The sequence below is a fragment of the Eurosta solidaginis genome, chromosome 4, assembly GCF_040869045.1.
Source record: "Eurosta solidaginis isolate ZX-2024a chromosome 4, ASM4086904v1, whole genome shotgun sequence".
NCBI lineage: Eukaryota > Metazoa > Arthropoda > Insecta > Diptera > Tephritidae > Eurosta > Eurosta solidaginis.
This window is the reverse complement of record NC_090322.1, coordinates 39,517,966-39,537,770: the sequence shown is the minus strand read 5'-3', so window position 1 is coordinate 39,537,770 and position 19,805 is coordinate 39,517,966. Positions and strand designations below refer to the sequence as shown.

General features: G+C 40.9%; 1 protein-coding gene across 1 annotated transcript in view; it reads right to left on the bottom strand.

The window, feature by feature from the left end:
* Positions 1–19,805, bottom strand: part of mbo (Nuclear pore complex protein Nup88) — a 282,207-nt gene that overhangs the window by 44,817 nt on the left and 217,585 nt on the right. The window lies entirely within an intron of this gene.

The following is a 19,805-nucleotide window of genomic DNA, read 5'->3' as shown; positions in this document are numbered from 1 at the left end:
AACGGCATCTGCAAGGCAGATGAGTTTTCACTGAGAGCTTTTCATGGCAGAAATACACCCGGAGCGCTTGCCAAACGCTGCCGAGGGGCGACCCCGCTTAGAAAAATTTTCTTCTAATTGAAAATCCTTATTTCTAAAATTTTGATGTTGCTTTGCCCGGGGTGTGAACCCAGGGCATACGGTGTGGTAGGCGGAGCACGCTACCATCACACCACGGTAGCCGCCTTTAGATTATAGTCCGAAAAAAAAGAGTTGCCATCTTAGTTAAGAGTTATTCTGGAGCCCTGGTCTTTGCGTTATGCGCCATTATAGCTGTTGTTGTGGTTTTACATGTGCGCTCGTATATTTTTCAGTGTTTAGGGCGTTTGTTGATTTGCAATTTGCTAAATAACTGTACTACAACCCTTTACCAAGCATTCAACCATCGTTCGCCCCCCTGTGGTTTCAACCGTAAATCGTTAGCAATAAGTTACGATTTTTTGGCGGAAAAACGAATATTTCGTGCGAAAGCGTATTTTTTGACTGCCCACTTATGGTCGCACTGCGGTTAGGGAGATAACAAGTGGTTGGCAAGTCGGTTGAACTGGCCGATCCACGACGACCTTACATAGACTAAATGAGTCCGTAGTGTTACCAGAAGTTTAACGACCACACTAAAAAACCGTATCAAAACCTGGACCATGTTATAAAATAACTCCGTCCTTTTGGCAAATACTAGAAGCTTTCTAGGACTTACGCCACTTGCTGCTTCTAGGTCTGAGAGCTGTATCACTCCTAATAGCTGGAGTATTAGCCTGGCAAGCGCAGGACACGAGCACAAAACGCGGTAGATCGTTTCCTCCTACAACCCGCCTTTCTACATCTGCTTTCACTGATCAAGCCTAATTTAAAGGCATGTGGCGTCAGAAGGCAGTGTCTAGTAGTCAAAATACCCGTCATGAGTATACAGTCCCCTCTTTTTAATGATAGAAGCAACTTTGTTGGTCTAAGGTTGTAAGACCTACACATAATCTTCCGACATTTAACAGCCCCGCGATTGAACCCACGCTTTTCCCGCTTGGTCGATCATGTGCACCTCTCACCTTCTCTTAATCTCGCCCAATCTAATTGGGACGTCTGCGATGCAAGCTTCAAGGGACGCGCCCTTTTTAGCTATTCATCTGATTTTTCATTCCCATCTATTCCCATATGCCCTGGGACCCAATATAGATGTAGACTGCTTACACTCTAACACACTTTTAGATGCTGTGCTATGCCAGATTATTGCGTTAATTGCTGCTTGGCTGTCAATATAAAAGTTAACACGGGTGCAGTTTAAGCTATTCTCTTCCAGTGTTTCTACTGCTTTGGTTATGGCTAATATTTCCACTTGAAAAACGCTACAGTAGTCTGGCAGCTTGTAGGATGTGTTTATTTCCGGACCAGCACAGGATACCGCAGACCATACTCCTTCCACTACTTTGGAACCATTTGTGTACACATGTATCTTCTCCTCCGCCATTTGACCACCCTTACGAGAACCGTCCACCTCTACTGTGGCCTTAAGATCTCCCTCGAAGCGCAGGTAGGGAATCAGGTAGTATGTTCGTCTTTTAATTGATGACGCTATACTACTATGGCCGTATGGTCGGCGCTCAAGCTGCCCCGAAGCACTGAGCCTGGTTGCAGTTGTTAACACTATGTTCTTTGCTACCAGGTCTAGAGGTGGAATGTGTAGAATGGCATACAGTGCAGTTGGCGTTATTTTCAGGGCTCCCGTAATGCTAAGCATTGATAGTCTGTATACGCCCTCTAATTTTTTGAGCCATGTTATTTTTTGTGTGGCTTTCCACCAAACAAGAACTCCATAGTATAGAATAGGGTTTACAATCCCTGTAAAACCCAAGAAAGAGAAAGAGAGGGTGATAAACCCCACGTACACCCCAGCATTCTTTTACATGCATAAAGTGCCGTTGAGGCCTTCTTCACCCTCTCCTCCACGTTGAGCTTCCATGACAGCTTACTGTCTAGGATGTTTCTAGATATTTTGTGCAAGGTCTCTCCTAAAGGGTCACCTCTCCTAACTTAGGCCTGGTTCAATTTGGGACCTTGTACCTTTTTTTAACAAGACCATATACGTCTTCTCCGCATTGGCTGTCAATGCAACATTAGATGCCCAGATATGAATATCCCGAGATGCCTGATCCATCAAAGAGCTAATCGCTGGAAGGCACTTTCCATGTCAATTGCAACGTCATCTGCGTAAGCCGTAAGTTTTACGGGTCCCTCATCGAGTCGCCTGAGCAATTTGTTGATGCCAGCGTCCACAGCAGAGGCGATAGCACCCCTCCCTGCGGCGACGCCCCTGTGCTCCGAATTCGTGGCCTCATACAATCCCCATTGTAATGTAACCTTCCTGCAATTTAACATGCAGCCGATCCATCTAGTTAAGGCTGGATGTGCTTAATGTAATTAAGACCATCCATAATTGCCCATTTAGAAACATTATTGGAAGCCCCGGCAATGTCTAAGAAGACTCCTAGAGCATATTCCTTATATTCCAGGACTTTCTCTATGCTTATTACCACAATATGCAATGCGGTGTCTACCGACTTGCCTTTAATGTACGCATGTTGTGTTGTGGAGCGCAGCTTTTCATCTACGTTGGACTTTATGTACACATCTATCAGCCTCTCAAAGGTTTTGAGCAGAAATGATGTTAAGCTAATGGGTCTATAGTCTTTGGTATACACGTGACCGATCTTCCCCGCCTTCGGTAGAAAAGCTACACGAGCAGTTCTCCAAGAGCGCGGGAATCGCCTTTCTCCCCCGTGACGTTACATTGCGCCTTTTGAGGGTAGTGCACTACTCCAACGTCCAATAAAAAAATACCCACTTATCGCCTCAGCATCAGGCTGCAAATGATTTACAACTTAACCTAACCCCACTTTAGAGAGCGTTTAGTGCATCTAAAAAATGAGTAACCTAGTTATTTTTCAAAGCACGTGAAACCACCAAAATTAGGTTTAGACAAGCAGGTCCATAATAAATACACCAAAAGAAAGCAACGTAAGTGTATTAACTCTTTTAGTCTCGCTAAAAACTGACAAGACAACATTAAAGGCGCTTCCATCCTCATACTAAGCTGGTTAGTATTATTTACAGAACAGGTACGCATTCACTTGAAGAAACACAGTCGACGCATGTTTGGGTTTGGTTTTATAAGCACCTTCAAACCGCATCCCTTATACCGCGAGCTTGCTCACACAGCCGTCAAAAGTTGGTAAAAGACGCTGACCAAATGTGGACTTAGGATGTGCTTTTAATTTTTTAAAAACGGCTTTTAAAAAGTATGCGATAAGAAACACATTGACAAACGCGTGTAGTATTGGAAAGCGGAAGGAAGCTGCTATTTCGCTGCATGCACCGTGTGTGTGCGCGTGTGTGTGGCAAGTCAAAGGGATAACAACAAGCTACGACAAATCTGTTAGAGCTTAAATTTTATAGACTCCTCACAGAGATCGCCAGGACTACATTTCGTTGTTTTAAATGCACGGCAAGCACACATAAATAAAGGAAATGTGAGAGGAGGTAGAGAGAGAGAGAGAGGTAGTGCGACTCAACGCTCTTGCAGAAAAGCCACGGTTAAACAAGTGCAAATGAAAATGGTTAGCAAAAAAAGAAGAAGACCGACGCAGAAGAAAAAACGTTAATGCGAAAAAATAAAATATGCACAAAATATGTATCAAATTGTTGTAAAGAAGGAAATGGTCAAATACAACAAAAACAAAAACATCGTGTAAAGCGGTGCATTTACATAATGAAGAATATATCCCGATGTTGTCACACAAAAAAATAAAGGACACATGTGAGATGAGTTAAATACATTCATAGCGCAACGAAAAGGCATAGAAAAAAAGTGTCACGAAATGAAATAAAATACAGCAGAAAAAACAAAAAAAAACAATATAAAATTCTATGTAGAAGGGTGTAATGTTGAGGGAATTAGCGCAGCAGGCAGTGAAGTGAATAGCATTGGGAATTGGTATGAGCTCTCATATGCTAGGTCTTACATGTGGAAATTATACAAACTTAAAAGGGCGTCGCCATTGCTGCAGCTTCCTTGTTATATATACTATTGCGTGTTTTTAGGAGTTCTCCTCTAAAGTACGATCTGAAGGCGAATTTGTTAAGGTTCTTATGTATGCAAAAAGTCTTTCTGAAAAAATAAAAGTAAAAGCGCAAGTTATAAGAAAAAGCAAAGAGAAAATCATAGCTTTGGTGTGAGACCGCGCTACCAAAGGCTTACGACGAGAAATCTCGAACCAGCCCTGGCAACAACGCCAGTCAAGAAATCCAGCGAAGAATCACTATTTCTAGCAAATGCTACTTTGGGCCGACTAGACAATTGAAAAGTAAATTACGCTTTTCGCAAATGAAAATCATGCTCTACAAGGCACTTACCGTGCCTGTGCTGTTATATGAGGCAGATGAATGGACCAGCACAAAATCAGATGAGGCAGCTTTGGGAGTGTTCGAGAGAAAAGTTCTTTTTACGAACCTCTACCCGTCCGCAACGCCGAGTACCAAAGAAGATTTAGTAATGAGCTCTACGAGCTTTATGCGGACACCCACACAGTTCAGCGAATCAAAAGACTGTGTCTACGCTGGCTAGGTTATGCTATGCACCTGAAAGATGATACTCAGGCCAAAAAAGGCGATTTAGTCGCTACTATTTCGCATGCGCATTTCTCTGCGCTCCCTTTGAGCATGCATCAATTGCGTCATAACTATAAAGGCTATCTTGCTCACAGCAGTCCAACAATCTATTTGTATGCACATTTGGAGAACTGAATTCCTAATGGAAGGCTCATCTTCAAAAACTCTGTGTACAGAGAGTCTTTCGCCGTTAAAGAGGAGCGCAGTGAAACACTACGTGTTCTGCGCTTTCCAATTCGGAGGGCAGTGTTTACAGAAAGGATCCTCATCTATCACACGCTTATGTACATATTCCTTGAAGCCGCCGTGCTCGCTCAATATCTGTGTGAGGTGGTAATTTAGTTCGCCGTGTTTTGCTCGTACTAGTCCGCTATATTCCGAACTAGCATGAAGGTCCAGCGCTCTTTCTCGATTCTTCCCACCGTTCCTACCCCCTAACTAATGTTCATGACCTTGCGCTTTTCTTAGCATCTTCAGATGTTCGGCTGATTCCAATATAATATAATATTATCGAGCTGGTTACGTTGGATAATAGCTGACGAGTAGCTTCGCCTGGGCCGCCGATGTTGGGCATTATTCGCGTTAGGGCTACACTAACTATAGAAACTTTCTCCCCCACCGCCCTGAAATGCTCCTTAGAAGTTAGTTTTGAATCAATGTTTACTCCCAGATATTTCAAGAATTTATTTGATTATCTCCTATGGTTAAGACTAACTCATCCACAGTCCACTTTGAACTCACAAAAACCACTTCTGTCTTATTGCTAGCCATCTCCAGCCCCATGTTCGTCAGCCATTCCTTTATTTTTCTCACGGCGTTTATGTAATGACTATGCTTGGAGCAGCTCAAGTTTCTTGGCACTGCTACTACGACAATATCATCTGCATAGTCAACATTTTCCGTGCCTCCGGAAAAGTCGATTTGTGGCACACCGTCATACATCGCATTCCATAGCGTTGGACCTAGAACAGATCGCTGAGGGACACCGCCCGCGATGTTGTGCTTTCTTGGTCCCTTTTCCGTATCAAAAAGGAGTACTCGTCGCTTAAATAGCTACAAATTATTCTGAGCAGGTAAGCAGGTGTGCCAAAGTCTCGAAGCGCTATCATTATATGCATCCAGTTCGCGGTGTTAAAAGCATTTCTAATATCCAAATTTTTCAGTGCACAGAGCTTTACTGGTTGGTAATGTTCTAGCTGCAGTTTCTAAGAAAAATCGCCTTGGTGACAACTTCTGTGTTTTGGGTGAATCAAACCCGCCTTCTGGTACACGATCCAATTTAGATGGTAGTCCATCTTGGTTTCTTGGTCATTTTGACGTTATCCAGGCTGCCGTAATATAATGATTTACTTTCAGCCCTTTCAGCTTATTCCAAAGCACTCGAAAGCGAAAAAAACAAAAAAGACATGAAATAACATCTGCGTAAAAACGCACTTTTTCTGTAAATGTTAAACCTACATTTTATTGTTGTTGCGATAACTAAAGTTCATTGCTGCTTTACGCATGACAGCGGTCAAAAGTTTAAGTGGCCCAACTAGACAAAAGTTAAGCGCGCAATGATGCCACCAACTTGCCACGTGAACTTTAGTTATTCTTTTAATTTTATAAATCCAAAGGAAATGAGTTCATAACAAAAGCAAGTGCGAATTGTGTCGTTCTTCATTAAAAAGCATAAATCATAAATTAATTAATTAAAAGCAAACAATGAAAATGTAATAAATTTTATTTAAGTTGAAATCGAGGAAGGAAATTAGATGAATGAAAGGGAGGGGTAAGAAAATGGCTACGAGGTGATAAAAACGAATGCGAAAAAGGAGAGAGAGCACAACAGTTCGCTAGAGACAGGACATAAAGACAAGATGCATAGGGTTAATCACTAATCACTAGGTCGAATGGCCATCAAATGCTTCGATGCATTTAAATACCCGGGTCTCCATGGAAAAATATATTAAATCGTTGCCGAGAAGGTCATGTATGTATCTTAACAGTGCTTGTAGGGGAGTGTTTTTATCGCTACAATAGCAGCAACAACTAGAAGACAGACTGCGGTTAACTAATTGACGGGCTTCAAATACAAAAACCTTACGCCAATAAGCGACTGCTAAATGTGCACTAGTCACGCATATTCCAAAGTCAAATTCGATGATCCCCACTAGAATAATGAAAGTGATTACCTTCAAGTACATCACTATAGGTAGCTTTCTCGATATAAAGGGATCGTTTAACAAAGTGTGTCCGCACATGTGAACTTGGTGGAGCAAATGAGAAGAGCTGTCAAACCAAGCTTTGGAGACCCCCTCCATAATACGGTACGTGTTCAGGGGTACTCCATAACGTGGTGTGTTATTCATTTATTTTGGGACAGAACAATGGACTCCTTAACATTGAAACTTAAAAAGGAATGATTGCCAAGTTAACGCTTAAACGTTGGCATAGCTCTAAAAGACAACGAAAAACTTCTTCAGATCTTAGGCGGGCAACTACATACCGCATTCAATCTCGCAGAGGACTGGTCCCATACAAGCGACCTCAAAGTAAATACTGCTAGGACTGAAATGGTTCTATGCACCAGGCGCTACAGAATGTAATATTTCAAACCAGCTCAATTAAACGGAGTGAGGCTCAAACTTTCATCGGGGGTTAAATAAAATAAAAAAATAAATGTAAGGCGCGATAACCTCCGAAGAGATCTAAGGCCGAGCTTCTCTTCCAATTTGCGTCGTGCTCCTCTTGATTTTTCCCTACAAATTGGCCGGACGGGACCTACATGTTTTATGCCGACTCCGAACGGCATCTGCAAGGCAGATGAGTTTTCACTGAGAGCTTTTCATGGCAGAAATACAATCGGAGCGCTTGCCAGACACTGCCGAGGGGCGACCCCGCTTAGAAAAATTTTCTTCTAATTGAAAAATCTTATTTCTAAAATTTTGATGTTGCTTTGCCCGGGAGTTGAACCCAGGGCATACGGTGTGATAGGCGGAGCACGCTACCATCACACCACGGTGGCCGCCAAGGGGGTTAAATACTTCGACGTTATTTTAGACAGTTAAACTTGAACAGACTTGTCGAAGAGAGACCTAGAAAGGCCATAGATCCCCCTATGCCCCTAAAGCAGTCGTAGGCAAAACGTGGGGTTTAAAGCCATAAATTAGACACTGGTTGTAGGCCGCGATCGTTTGGTTCCAGGTTGGTGGCTGCTACTTAAGCGAAACAGCACAGTCAACAGGATTATCAGAGTGCAGCGGTCAGCTGCATTTTTTATGTTAGAAGAACTCCTCTCCGCACTAAAAAGGCGTTGGAGGTTATGCTCAAGTTTTAACCATGGATCTGTGTGTTAAGCTCCGGGCGAGTTCTAATGCGTTTATCAATAGGAATCATCCCTGAAAGCTTATGTCAACTAGGATAGATTACTCCGATCCTTCCTGCAGCAACAAATTCTATATTTGAATTCCAGAGTGACACAAATGGGATGATATCTCCACTCTAGATCCATAATCTACATGGGTGACTTAAAACGTAGTGGCAATGTGGGCAGTGGTATCTACCTATAAAAATTTAGCTTTCAAGAATAATTTCACGTCGATTGCAATTCATTCACCAACCAATCAATGATCGTAGTTCCTCAGAGCAGTGGCATTTCATCAAAGGTAGCAGCGGGGTGCCAGGTCATGATGAGGATCCCAGCGTACAGTGGCCTACTTAGGAACTGTGTTGCTAACGAACTAGTGCAGAAAGTCACAGAAGAGAAGGAGTAAATTCAGTTTAGCTACATCGCTCCTTCTCTCGCCTCGTGCAAACACTGCCTCATGTCTATATTTACCGAGAGAGCCAATGTCAGTAGTGAACTGTAGCCCACACGTTCCCAAAGAGAACCCAACTAGGTTTCTAGTTATTCTTAATAGTCCATTCTTAAGCTCATTGATTATCTCAATCATCACTAACGAAACACTATCTGATGAGAAGAGCAAGCATAATGCATATGGAAATGACTTCTGTCCGAACTCTAGGAGTAAAAAGGGGATAGAAAGTGTTGAACATTGCCGCTGCAGATGCCCTGCTCTAGCCAGGGCAGATATGGTACGTCTGAACATGTACTTTACTGGATGTTTAGCGGAGCTTATCTCCGCTGAAATGGCAGGCACAGCTGCGCTACTGTAGACGAGCAAATTGGGACAACCACTTATATTTAAAAGGCAGGAAGTACATTAGTTCATGCAATCAAAATGGGCTAGCAGGCCTAAGTGCGCACTGAAGACCTCAGCTTTGGTGTAGGGAAGTTACTTTAACCTAACCAGCCTAACCTACCCGATCCACTAGAAAAGCGATCCCACAAATTACATCAACAACCAGGGAACTAGCTTGCGATAGACTGAAGACCTAGGTCGACAAACACCTATAAGTGTGACCTCAGACCGGATTAATCAACTATCGACCAGATTTCAACAAAATGCGCAAATCTTGGAGGCGACCCATGATAATATAATAGACACGTAGTATCTTTGAAAGCAGCTATTGTCTGTGTGCTGCTTTGTCTGAAGTTTAGTCCCCTATAAAGCTTATCCGGCTAAACCAAATGACGTTGTATAAGATTGGTAGCTCTGCCAGGAGTGAGACTAACTTCTAGAAATCATTCGAAACAAAAAAAAAAAAAAGCTATGGAAACCCTATTCCTTATTGCTCGAGTACTTTAGCCTGATGCTGCAGAATATAACTCTAGCATCAGTGTACATAAGAGCTTTAATTTGCTAGGCAATTGAAAAGTAAAGTTCGCTCTAGATGAACTACTCATAAATGCTATAAGACCTTCGGCACATCCCAATACAATCTACTCCTTACTTATAAACGCGCTCATATGGATAACAGACTACCTTCGAAAGGGCTCTTAGAGATAAAGTGGAGGTGCTTGGTGGCCAAATGACAGACGATACGCGTACACAGTTGGTTCCAAGTTAATGGAAGGAGTAGCGTCTGCTGTATCCGGAAATAAATATATTTCCAAGCGCGGTCCTGTACAGTGTCGAAGAACATGTGCAGGTCTTACAACCTTAGACTAATTAGGTCACTCTTATCATTAAGAAGAGATAAACGATCCAGCATGTTTTGTGCTCGTGCCTAGCGCTCTCCAGGCTAAGACTCCAGCTTTAAGGAGTGATACAGCTATCAGATCTACAAGCAGGAAGCGGCATAGATCCTAGAAAGCTTCTAGAATTAGCCATGAATCGGGATTATTTTATAACGTGGGTTCTGGTCAGAAGCGCGGGAATTGAAAAGTTTAGATATCATGAGTAAATCCTACGACGTTAGACCCTTAAAGTTGCTCATAATTCTAAGCAGACAAGACTTAAGGCTCACGGCGTTATGCCCCGTCAGTAACAGCAGATGTAGGAAGTGCGAGCTGCACGAAGCGACGGTTGAGCACGTTCTCTTCGTGTCCCGCGCTCGTGAGCTCAAGGCTGCAGTTACTAGGAGCGACCAAACTGCCAGACCTCGAGGCAGTAATTAAGTTAGGTCTTAGAAAACTTCTAGTATTTACCAACAGGACGGAGTTATTCTACAATATAAGTCCAGGTGCCTAATTGTGGGGTTTCCCTTTGATCTTCAATCAAATTTTCGAACACTATGGACTCATTCAGTCTATGTAGGGTCCTAGCGGACCTGTCAGTTCCACAACAAAAAAGAAAATGTTACGCATACGTACCGGTACCCGTGTTTTCAGGAAGTACGTATATGCTTGCGTGTGATTGAGTGTTTTTGAATGAAACAACATGCTTGTTTAAATTGCCTTTTGAAATCTGTTCTCATAGGCATTTCAAAAAGGTTTCACAAGAAAAATAAGCCGCATTAAAAACGCATGTATCAGTTTCTTTTTTTCTATCGCTATGCCTTCTAAAAAGAGATAACAGTCAAACCTAACTAATGCATGGCGCTTTCCTTCATTTGAACATATCTTATATATCATAATTTTTAATTCAACATAAAATATAGACTTACATATGCAAAAATAAATGTAGCTAATTTTTTGTGTTAGTCGCATAATTTTTTAACCAAATCAAAAGTAAAACAAAAAAATTTAAAGAAAACAAGTAAGGAAGGCTAAGTTCGGGTGTAACCGAACATTACATACTCAGTTGAGAGCTATGGAGACAAAATAAGGGAAAATCACCATGTAGGAAAATGAACCTTTGGTAACCCTGGAATGTGTTTGTATGAGATGTGTATCAAATGGAAGGTATTAATGAGTATTTTAAAAGGGAGTGGGCCTTAGTTCTATTGGTGTACGCCTTTTCGAGATATCGCCATAAAGGTGGGCCAGGGGTGACTCTAGAATTTGTTTGTACGATATGGGTATCAAATGAAAGGTGTTAATGAGTATTTTAAAAGGGAGTGGGCCTTAGCTCTATTGGTGGATGCCTTTGCGAGATATCTCCATAAAGGTGGACCAGGGGTGACTCTAGAATTTGTTTCTACGATATGGGTATCAAATGAAAGGTGTTAATGAGTATTTTAAAAGCGAGTGGGCCTTAGTTCTATAGGTGGACGCCTTTTCGAGATAACGCCATAAAGGTGGACCAGGAGTGACTCTAGAATTTGTTTGTACGATATGGGTATCAAACGAAAGGAGTTAATGAGTATTTTAAAAGGGAGTGGGCCTTAGTTCTATTGGTGGACGCCTTTTCGAGATATCGCCATAAAGGTGGACCAGGGGTGACTCTAGAATTTGTTTCTGCGATATGGGTATCAAACGAAAGGAGTTAATGAGTATTTTAAAAGGGAGTGGGCCTTAGTTCTATAGGTGGACGCTTTTTCGAGATATCGCCATAAAGGTGGACCAGCGGTGACTCTAGAATTTGTTTCTACGATATGGGTATCAAATGAAAGGTGTTAATGAGTATTTTAAAAGGGAGTGGGCCTTAGTTCTATTGGTGGACGCCTTTTCGAGATATCGCCATAAAGGTGGACCAGGGGTGACTCTAGAATTTGTTTCTACGATATGGGTATCAAATGAAAGGTGTTAATGAGTATTTCAAAAGGGAATGGGCCTTAGTTCTATAGGTAGACGCCTTTTCGAGATAACGCCATAAAGGTGGACCAGGGGTGACTCTAGAATTTGTTTCTACAATATGGGTATCAAATGAAAGGTGTTAATGAGTATTTCAAAAGGGAGTGGGCCTTAGTTCTATTGGTGGGCCTTTTCGAGATATCGCCATAAAGGTGGACCAGGGGAGACTCTAGAATTTGTTTCCACGATATGGGTATCAAATGAAAGGTGTTGATGAGTATTTTAAAAGGGAGTGGGCCTTAGTTCTATTGGTGGACACCTTTTCGAGATATCGCCATAAAGGTGGACCAGGGGTGACTCTAGAATTTGTTTCTACGATATGGGTATCAAATGAAAGGTGTTAATGAGTATTTCAAAAGGGAATGGGCCTTAGTTCTATAGGTAGACGCCTTTTCGAGATAACGCCATAAAGGTGGACCAGGGGTGACTCTAGAATTTGTTTCTACAATATGGGTATCAAATGAAAGGTGTTAATGAGTATTTCAAAAGGGAGTGGGCCTTAGTTCTATAGGTGGACGCCTTTTCGAGATAACGCCATAAAGGTGGACCAGGGGTGACTCTAGAATTTGTTTGTACGATATGGGTATAAAACGAAAGGAGTTAATGAGTATTTTAAAATGGAGTAGACCTTAGTTCTATTGGTGGACGCCTTTTCGAGATATCGCCATAAAGGTGCACCAGGGGTGACTTTAGAATTTGTTTCTACGATATGGGTATCAAATGAAAGGTGTTAATGAGTATTTCAAAAGGGAGTGGGCCTTAGTTCTATAGGTGGACGCGTTTTCGAGATATCGCCATAAAGGGGTGACTCTATAATGTGCTTGTACGATATGGGTATCAAATTAAAGGTATTAATAACGGTTTAAAAAGGGATTGGTGGTAGTTGTATATGTGAAGGCGTTTTCGAGATATCGACCAACATGTGGACCAGGGTGACCAAGAACATCATCTGTCACGTACCGCTAATTTATTTATATATGTAATACCACGGAAAGTATTCCTGCCAAGATTCCAAGGGCTTTTGATTTCGCCCTGCAGAACTTTTTCATTTTCTTCTACTTAATATGGTAGGTGTCACAACCATTTTACAAAGTTTTTTCTAAAGTTATATTTCGCGTCAATAAACCAACCCAATTACCATGTTTCATCCCTTTTTTCGTATTTGGTATAGAATTATGGCATTTTTTAATTTTTCGTAAATTTCTATATCGAAAAAGTGGGCGTGGTCATAGTCGGATTTCGGGCATTTTTTATACCAATACAAAGTGAGTTCAGATAAGTACTTGAACTGAGTTTAGTAAAGATATATCGATTTTTGCTCAATTTATCGTGTTAACGGCCGAGCGAATGGACAGATGGTCAACTGTGTATAAAAACTGGGCGTGGCTTCAACCGATTTCGCCCTTTTTGACAGAAGATAGTTATCGTTCTAGAATCTAAGCCTCTACCAAATTTCACAAGGATTGGTAAATTTTTGTTCGACTTATGGCATTAAAAGTATCCTAGACAAATTAATTGAAAAAGGGCGGAGCCACGCCCATTTTGAAATTTTCTTTTATTTTTGTATTTTGTTGCAACATATAATTACTGGAGTTGAATGTTGACATAATTTACTTATATACTGTAAAGATATTAAACTTTTTGTTAAAATTTGACTTTAAAAAAATGTTTTTTTTAAAAGTGGGCGTGGTCGATCTCCGATTTTGCTAATTTTTATTAAGCATATATATAGTAATAGGAGTAACGTTCCTGCCAAATTTCGTCATGATATCTTCAACGACTGCCAAATTGCAAAACTTTTAAATTACCTGCTTTTAAAAGTGCGCGGTGCCACGCCCGTTGTCCAAAAATTTTACTAATTTTCTATTCTGCGTCATAAGTTCAACTCACCTACCAAGTTTCAAGGACTTTATCCGCCTTTGGTAATGAATTATCGCACTTTTTGGGTTTTTCGAAATTTTTGATATCGAAAAAGTGGCCTGGTTATGGTCTGATTTTGTTCATTTTAAATAGCAATCTGAGATTAGTGCCCAGGAATCTACATACCAAATTTCATCAAAATACCTCAAAATTTTCTCAAGTTATCGTGTTTGCAGACGGACGGACGGACATGGCTAAATGAATTTATTTTTTCACCCAGATCATTTTGATATATAGAAGTCTATATCTATCTCGATTAGTTTATGCCGTTACGGATTACCGTTATGCGAACAAAGTTAATATACTCTGTGAGCTCCGCTCAGCTGAGTATAAAAATGAGCAACACAAAAATATGAAAAACTTTTACCGCCATTACGCAATACCCAAACCCGCTGTTCATAACCAATTATTAATATCACTTCATGCTCATACGACATGCCGCCCACACCCCTTATGCAACTCATATAAGCAGCTTCTTCTGCTTCATTTTTCCCTTAGCTACTTTGTAATTTTATTCGCCTTTTTTTCTTGCCAACGATTCGGTTACATTTCATATCCGCCGGATGGACATTGGTGTCCATTTCTATAAGCAAATGAGTATGGGTGGGCAAATAAATTGTGTATGGGAGAGGGGTATGGACCCAATAGTCGGGGTGTTGAGATATGCGATTTTTTTTGTTTAAAGACATTTTTTTTCTCAGCCTTTTCTGTGCCATATTTTTCTTATAACCCATTCTCTTCCCACGCTACTGCTGATACTCGATTTTCCTTTCACCCTTCCTACCATTCTTAGTGCTTGGCATTTTCTATTAATTTATTTCATGTCCTTTCACTTCGCTTCGTTTTGGTTTTGTTTTCCGTTTTTCGTTCTCTTTTTCACTTCACCTCTTTTTTTTTACAAATTTTTTTCTTTGGTCCGCTCTGAGCGTAATAAATTTTTATAATTTGCTAAAAGTGTGTGTTCACACAAATTTATAACCATAAGTACACATGTTCTCATATACCTACTTAGATAATGCATAAATATGTGAGCGAGAGTATTCATAACATATTAGGGTACTAACAAATGTTCGCTAAAAGGTTGGGTGAGTAAGAACCAAATTACTAAAGACGCAAAACAGCTGATCAATGAGCCATCCACAACTAACACAAAAAGGTGTTCGCGATGTGATTCGGCTCCATTTTTCACGGTTGTACTTTCTTTTTTGGGACCATTTCCTTCCAGCGCTGTTTTGGTCATTTATATGGGTTGAGTGTTTAAAATGAATTTTCTACTTTATACAGACCGAGAGAATTCTGCCGATGAGTACACAGCCGTTATGTCGCGAATTTGACAAGAATACAGGAGGACTTGTACTCTACTGGTGAGGTGGAACTATCCGGTCCATGAGTACCTCAAATAGGCTGAATGACTTCATAGTGCTACCAGAAGTTTGTTTAATGATCAAACTGAAAAAGCCTGTCAAAAATCAGGAACTATGTCCATCCTCCTGGCAGATACTAGAAATTTTCTAGAACCTAGATTAATAGTTGCCTCGAGTTCTAGCAACTCCACCGCCTCTAGTGGCTGGAGCATTGTCCGCGCGAGCACAGAACACGAACACAGAACATGCTCAACCGTTTTTTACTGCAGATTGCACTTCCTACTTCTGCTGTTACTGACGAGACCTAACTTAGAAGCATGTAACGGCAGAAATTAGTGTGCAGTTAGCAAGCCCATCGCGAGCCTTAAGTCTTCCCTCTTTAGATATATGAGCATTTTTGTGAATCTAACGTCATAGGATTTGCATATTGCTGCACCCTTCTTTGCCAACTCATCTGCCTTTTCGTTACTTTTTATCCCTTTTTGACCGGGAACCCAGTATAGATGTATGGTCCGGCTCAACGAAGTCTCTCACAATGCTTCTTTGCATTCCAGTACACTACTTGTGTGTGAGATTATTGCCTTATAATTGCCACCTGACTATCAATATATTGTATGTTGACTCGACTGCAGCGTAAGCACGCCTCCTCCAGAATGTATGCTACTTTCTTCACGGCTATAATTTCCGCCTAAAAGACACTGCCGTCATCTAGCAGCTAGTAGGATCTACTTTTTTCCGGATCGACACAGTAAACAGTACATCCGACCCCTTCAGCTAATTTGGAATCATGCGTTTACACGTGTATAGTAGTGGCTCTATTGTGGCCCCAAGATGTCTTTCGAAGCGCAGGCATGGAACCATGTAGTCTGTTCGTCGTATATATATGGCGCTACACAGCTTTCGGGGTAGTTTTTAGGGCTCCTGTTATACTAATAAAATGCATACCCCCTCTAGTTTTTTAGTATACGAGTACGCAGTTTTTCGTGTGAATGTCCACCAAGCAAAGACTTTATGGTAAAATATAGGCTTGACAATAAATACCCAAAGAGGGGCTTTCTTCGCTCTCTCTTCCACTTGGAGTTTCCACGACACTTACTATCAAGTTTAGTTCCTATATATTTTGTGCTGTATTTTTTTTTTGTAGGTTTACCACTCGCAGCTTTGGCTTAGTCCAATTAGGGACCTTATATTTCCCGTATTGGCGGTTAATCCGGCTGCAGATATCAAGGCATATACATTCCGAAGCGCTCGATCCATCTAAATGCTAATTGTATGCAGAAATCTGCCGCTTATGGTGGCTGAAACGTTATCCGCATACGCCGTGAGTTTACTGGTCCTATCCTCACAAGAAATTGGTTGATGACAAGCGTCCACAGCTTTGGTGATAATACCGCACCCTTCAGCGTTGCTCTGTTTACAGGTTTTGTGTCCTCGCATGGACTCCATTGCGAAGTTGTCATTCTGCAGCTTATCACGGAGCCAAACCAATTTGTTAAGGCTTGCTGTACTTGATTCGAGTTGAGACTGTCCTAGGGCTTCCTCTATATTCATGACCACAATACGCAAATCAACTGACTTTACTTTGGTGGAAGCATGTTGTTCTGAAGAGAATAATGCTTCATTCATATTTGATTTAATGTATACATCTATAAATCTCTCTAAGGTTTTCAGCAGAAAAGATATCAAACTAATAAGCTCGTAGTCTTTCGGGTGCAGATAATTCGTTCTTTCCGCTTCCTGTATAAAGACTACTCGAGTCGCTCTCCAACATTGCCGAACGTGTTTCAGTTATATGCTACCTTCAAACGTTGGTAAAATGAAAACAAAAAGGCAGAACAGCCAGAGGCCTAATCGTAGGCTATTGTAGTAAGCTGGCGGCGGCACCGAATATAAAAGGACCACCGGCTGAGCGTTTATGTACCACGGCAACAACAAGCTTAAGAATAGAAATGAAATGAATTAAGTTTCTTTTTACTCTCAGTTTTTTCGAACTTTTATAAGTCGCCTCGTCGTGTTTGTGGAGCGCAGGGATTAACTTTGCATTTCAATTTGTAGATAGGAGCACACATATGTTTGTTTGAGTGTTTGTGTGCGTGTGTAAAACACATATAATGAATATTATTTAAGCATGGTTATTATTATTTTTATTTTATTTTAAAAAAGTTTCCCATTTTTTTACCTAAGTACTATTTTCTATTTCCCGACTTACAATTTTATCGTCCTGGCAACGCAGCGTATTTTTTTCCCAAGTAGTTTTTTCTTTTAAAATCTATGCCTCTTTGGGTCTTTTTGTATACTCTATGCTGAGCAGATATACAATTAAAATAAAAATTTTAAATAAAACCAAAGGAAATGTGCACTTTTTATCCTCAGTCCAAAATGTCATTTTTTCCATGTGTCACATTTCTCTCCCTAAGCTCTGCTCATTTTCATTTTTAATTTAATTTATGTGCTCTCAGTATGTATTTGTACAAAAAATATTCTACAATTATGCTTAATACGCATGAATTTCAGATTCGAATATGGTTTGCTGAAATTTGTACTTAACTTGCAAATTAAAATGCAGATCTGTCATAGATATCTAGAAAAAAAAAAAACTGTCTGCGATTATACCATAAAGTCGAAGTTGTGTTCCATATAATAGGAAGCAGGGGTACTCTACAGGTATTTTATTCTACCTCGGTTGGATCGTGGTGAACCGCTACCCATTGAGTGGCATAGTCGCGCTGGCTATCTACGTTGAATATTGGAGCCAAAGCTTTTTTTTAGCCTTTTTTAATTTTAAGAACTCTCTATTGCTTACTCTTCCTCTCCTCTCACCCATCTCGTATTTATTCCTTCATCTTTTTTCTTACGTAGGCTCTCTCTTCATTTCACACACTCTTTTTTTATAGCTCTATGTTCTCGCTCTATCTCAGACTGCCCACTTATTTAGGTATGCCCCAAACAATCGTCTCCTTCCGCTCTTTCTCACTCTTCTTTTCACTTTTTATTACCTCACATTCTATAAATTTTCCCATACTCCCTCTCGCACTCTATTCTCCTCCTTTATTTAATAAGCTAACTGTGATCTCTAGAGCCTGCTTTGGTCAGCTTATTATACCCTCGAGAATCTTTCCTAACGAATCTATCAAAAAAGATGCGCTGTAGGAGAATTGTCGCTCGGGTGCCACATCAGCATTTAACAGAGCAAATTGGAAAAAGTAATCCTTCTCTTCTTACAGGCATAGAAAAGTGTAGTGCGTACTAACATTCAAGCTGTTATTTATGATTGAACAAGTTTTGTGGGACACAGTAAGAGCCTGTCTACAGCATTCCTTCGTCAACTGTGATTCTTCAATTTTCTATAGCTCCAAGCTGCCTTTAAACGTTGGCCATAGCCGTTCCCGTTTCCTCCAGGAAATAACGAGGTATTTTCATTATTTCATAAGTATGGGATCAATGTGGTTAAAAATTTCGGTATATGTACTCTAACCATGAATCTTCTTCTTTTCTTGTAGCGATAAGGAGACTCCTCGAAGATTTTGGGAAGATTGATCGATGTTGATTGCACCATTAGGGCCTGGCGACTGCAAAACCGATTTGATATGACTAAGTTAAACTTTTTGATCATCCAACCCCCGTCAACCGTAAGGACTTGGGGTAGCCAGAACGACGCCTGATCAATATACATGAATCGGGGAAGACGCGTCCGCTACTTCTAAAGAGCTATGTTCTTTATATTTAAAAATTCTAGAAGAGCTGCTCTTCCAATTTGCGTCGTACTCGTTTTTTATCTTTTCCTAAAAATCGTCGGTACGGAACCTACATTTTCTATGCCGCCTCCGAATGTCATCCGCAAGGCAGATGGGTTTTCACTGAGCTTTTCATGGCAGAAATACATTCGGAGTGTTTGCCAAAACACTTCCGAGGGGGACTCCGCTTCGAAAAACTGTTTTTGAATTGAAAAAACTTGTTTCTAAATTTTTGCCCGGGGTGTGACCCCAGTATTTTCCGTGTGGTAAGCGGAACACGCTTCCACCACACCACGGCAGCCGCCAAAGATTCTATATATGAGAGAGGAAAAGAAAGATTTCCATCAGGATTAGGAAGTGGAGGGGAAGAGGGAAACGTCTGATGGTTGTGGTAGATATATACAGCGATATTCTAAAAAGTAAAGGCAGCATTACAAAAGTAATCCTCCTAACGCATCAAATCCGCAAAACTTTAAAGAAGTTATGGAAACTCAGTGGGGAAGGATGAGAGTAATGATAGAAAAACAGTTATAGCGGAAGATACAAGAAGAGATGATGAGATAGGCAGAGAGAAGCAGTGCGAAGAGGCAAAGCATAAAGAGATGAATAGATAGGACGATAAGAGAGGTTAGTTCGAAACAGAGGTTAGGCAGAAATAGCTGCAATTGCAGTGTTACTCTGTTTTACGGAACAAGATATGTAATCAGAGAATGGTATAAGAAAGATGAAGTGCAGTACAAGAAAGCAATGCTGGTTAGGTTTGCAGCCACTCTAAGGAGCGCTGTGTACAGTACTAGTACGGCGCATGTAAGGTGCTTAGGTATTCGAAATATTTGTGTCTTATTCTGTACCCTGCACGCACAGCCAATCGGACTGATAAAGGCTTTGCGGAGAAATTATTTTTGGCTAAGGCAGGCTTGCCAAGCAAGCCTCGAAGAAATATCGTTGCAAATGATGTTGATCATACTGAGCCTCTTTAGTAAAGGTAATACCTCGGCGTAGAGCACCGAGAATGGCTTTCAAAGCTTT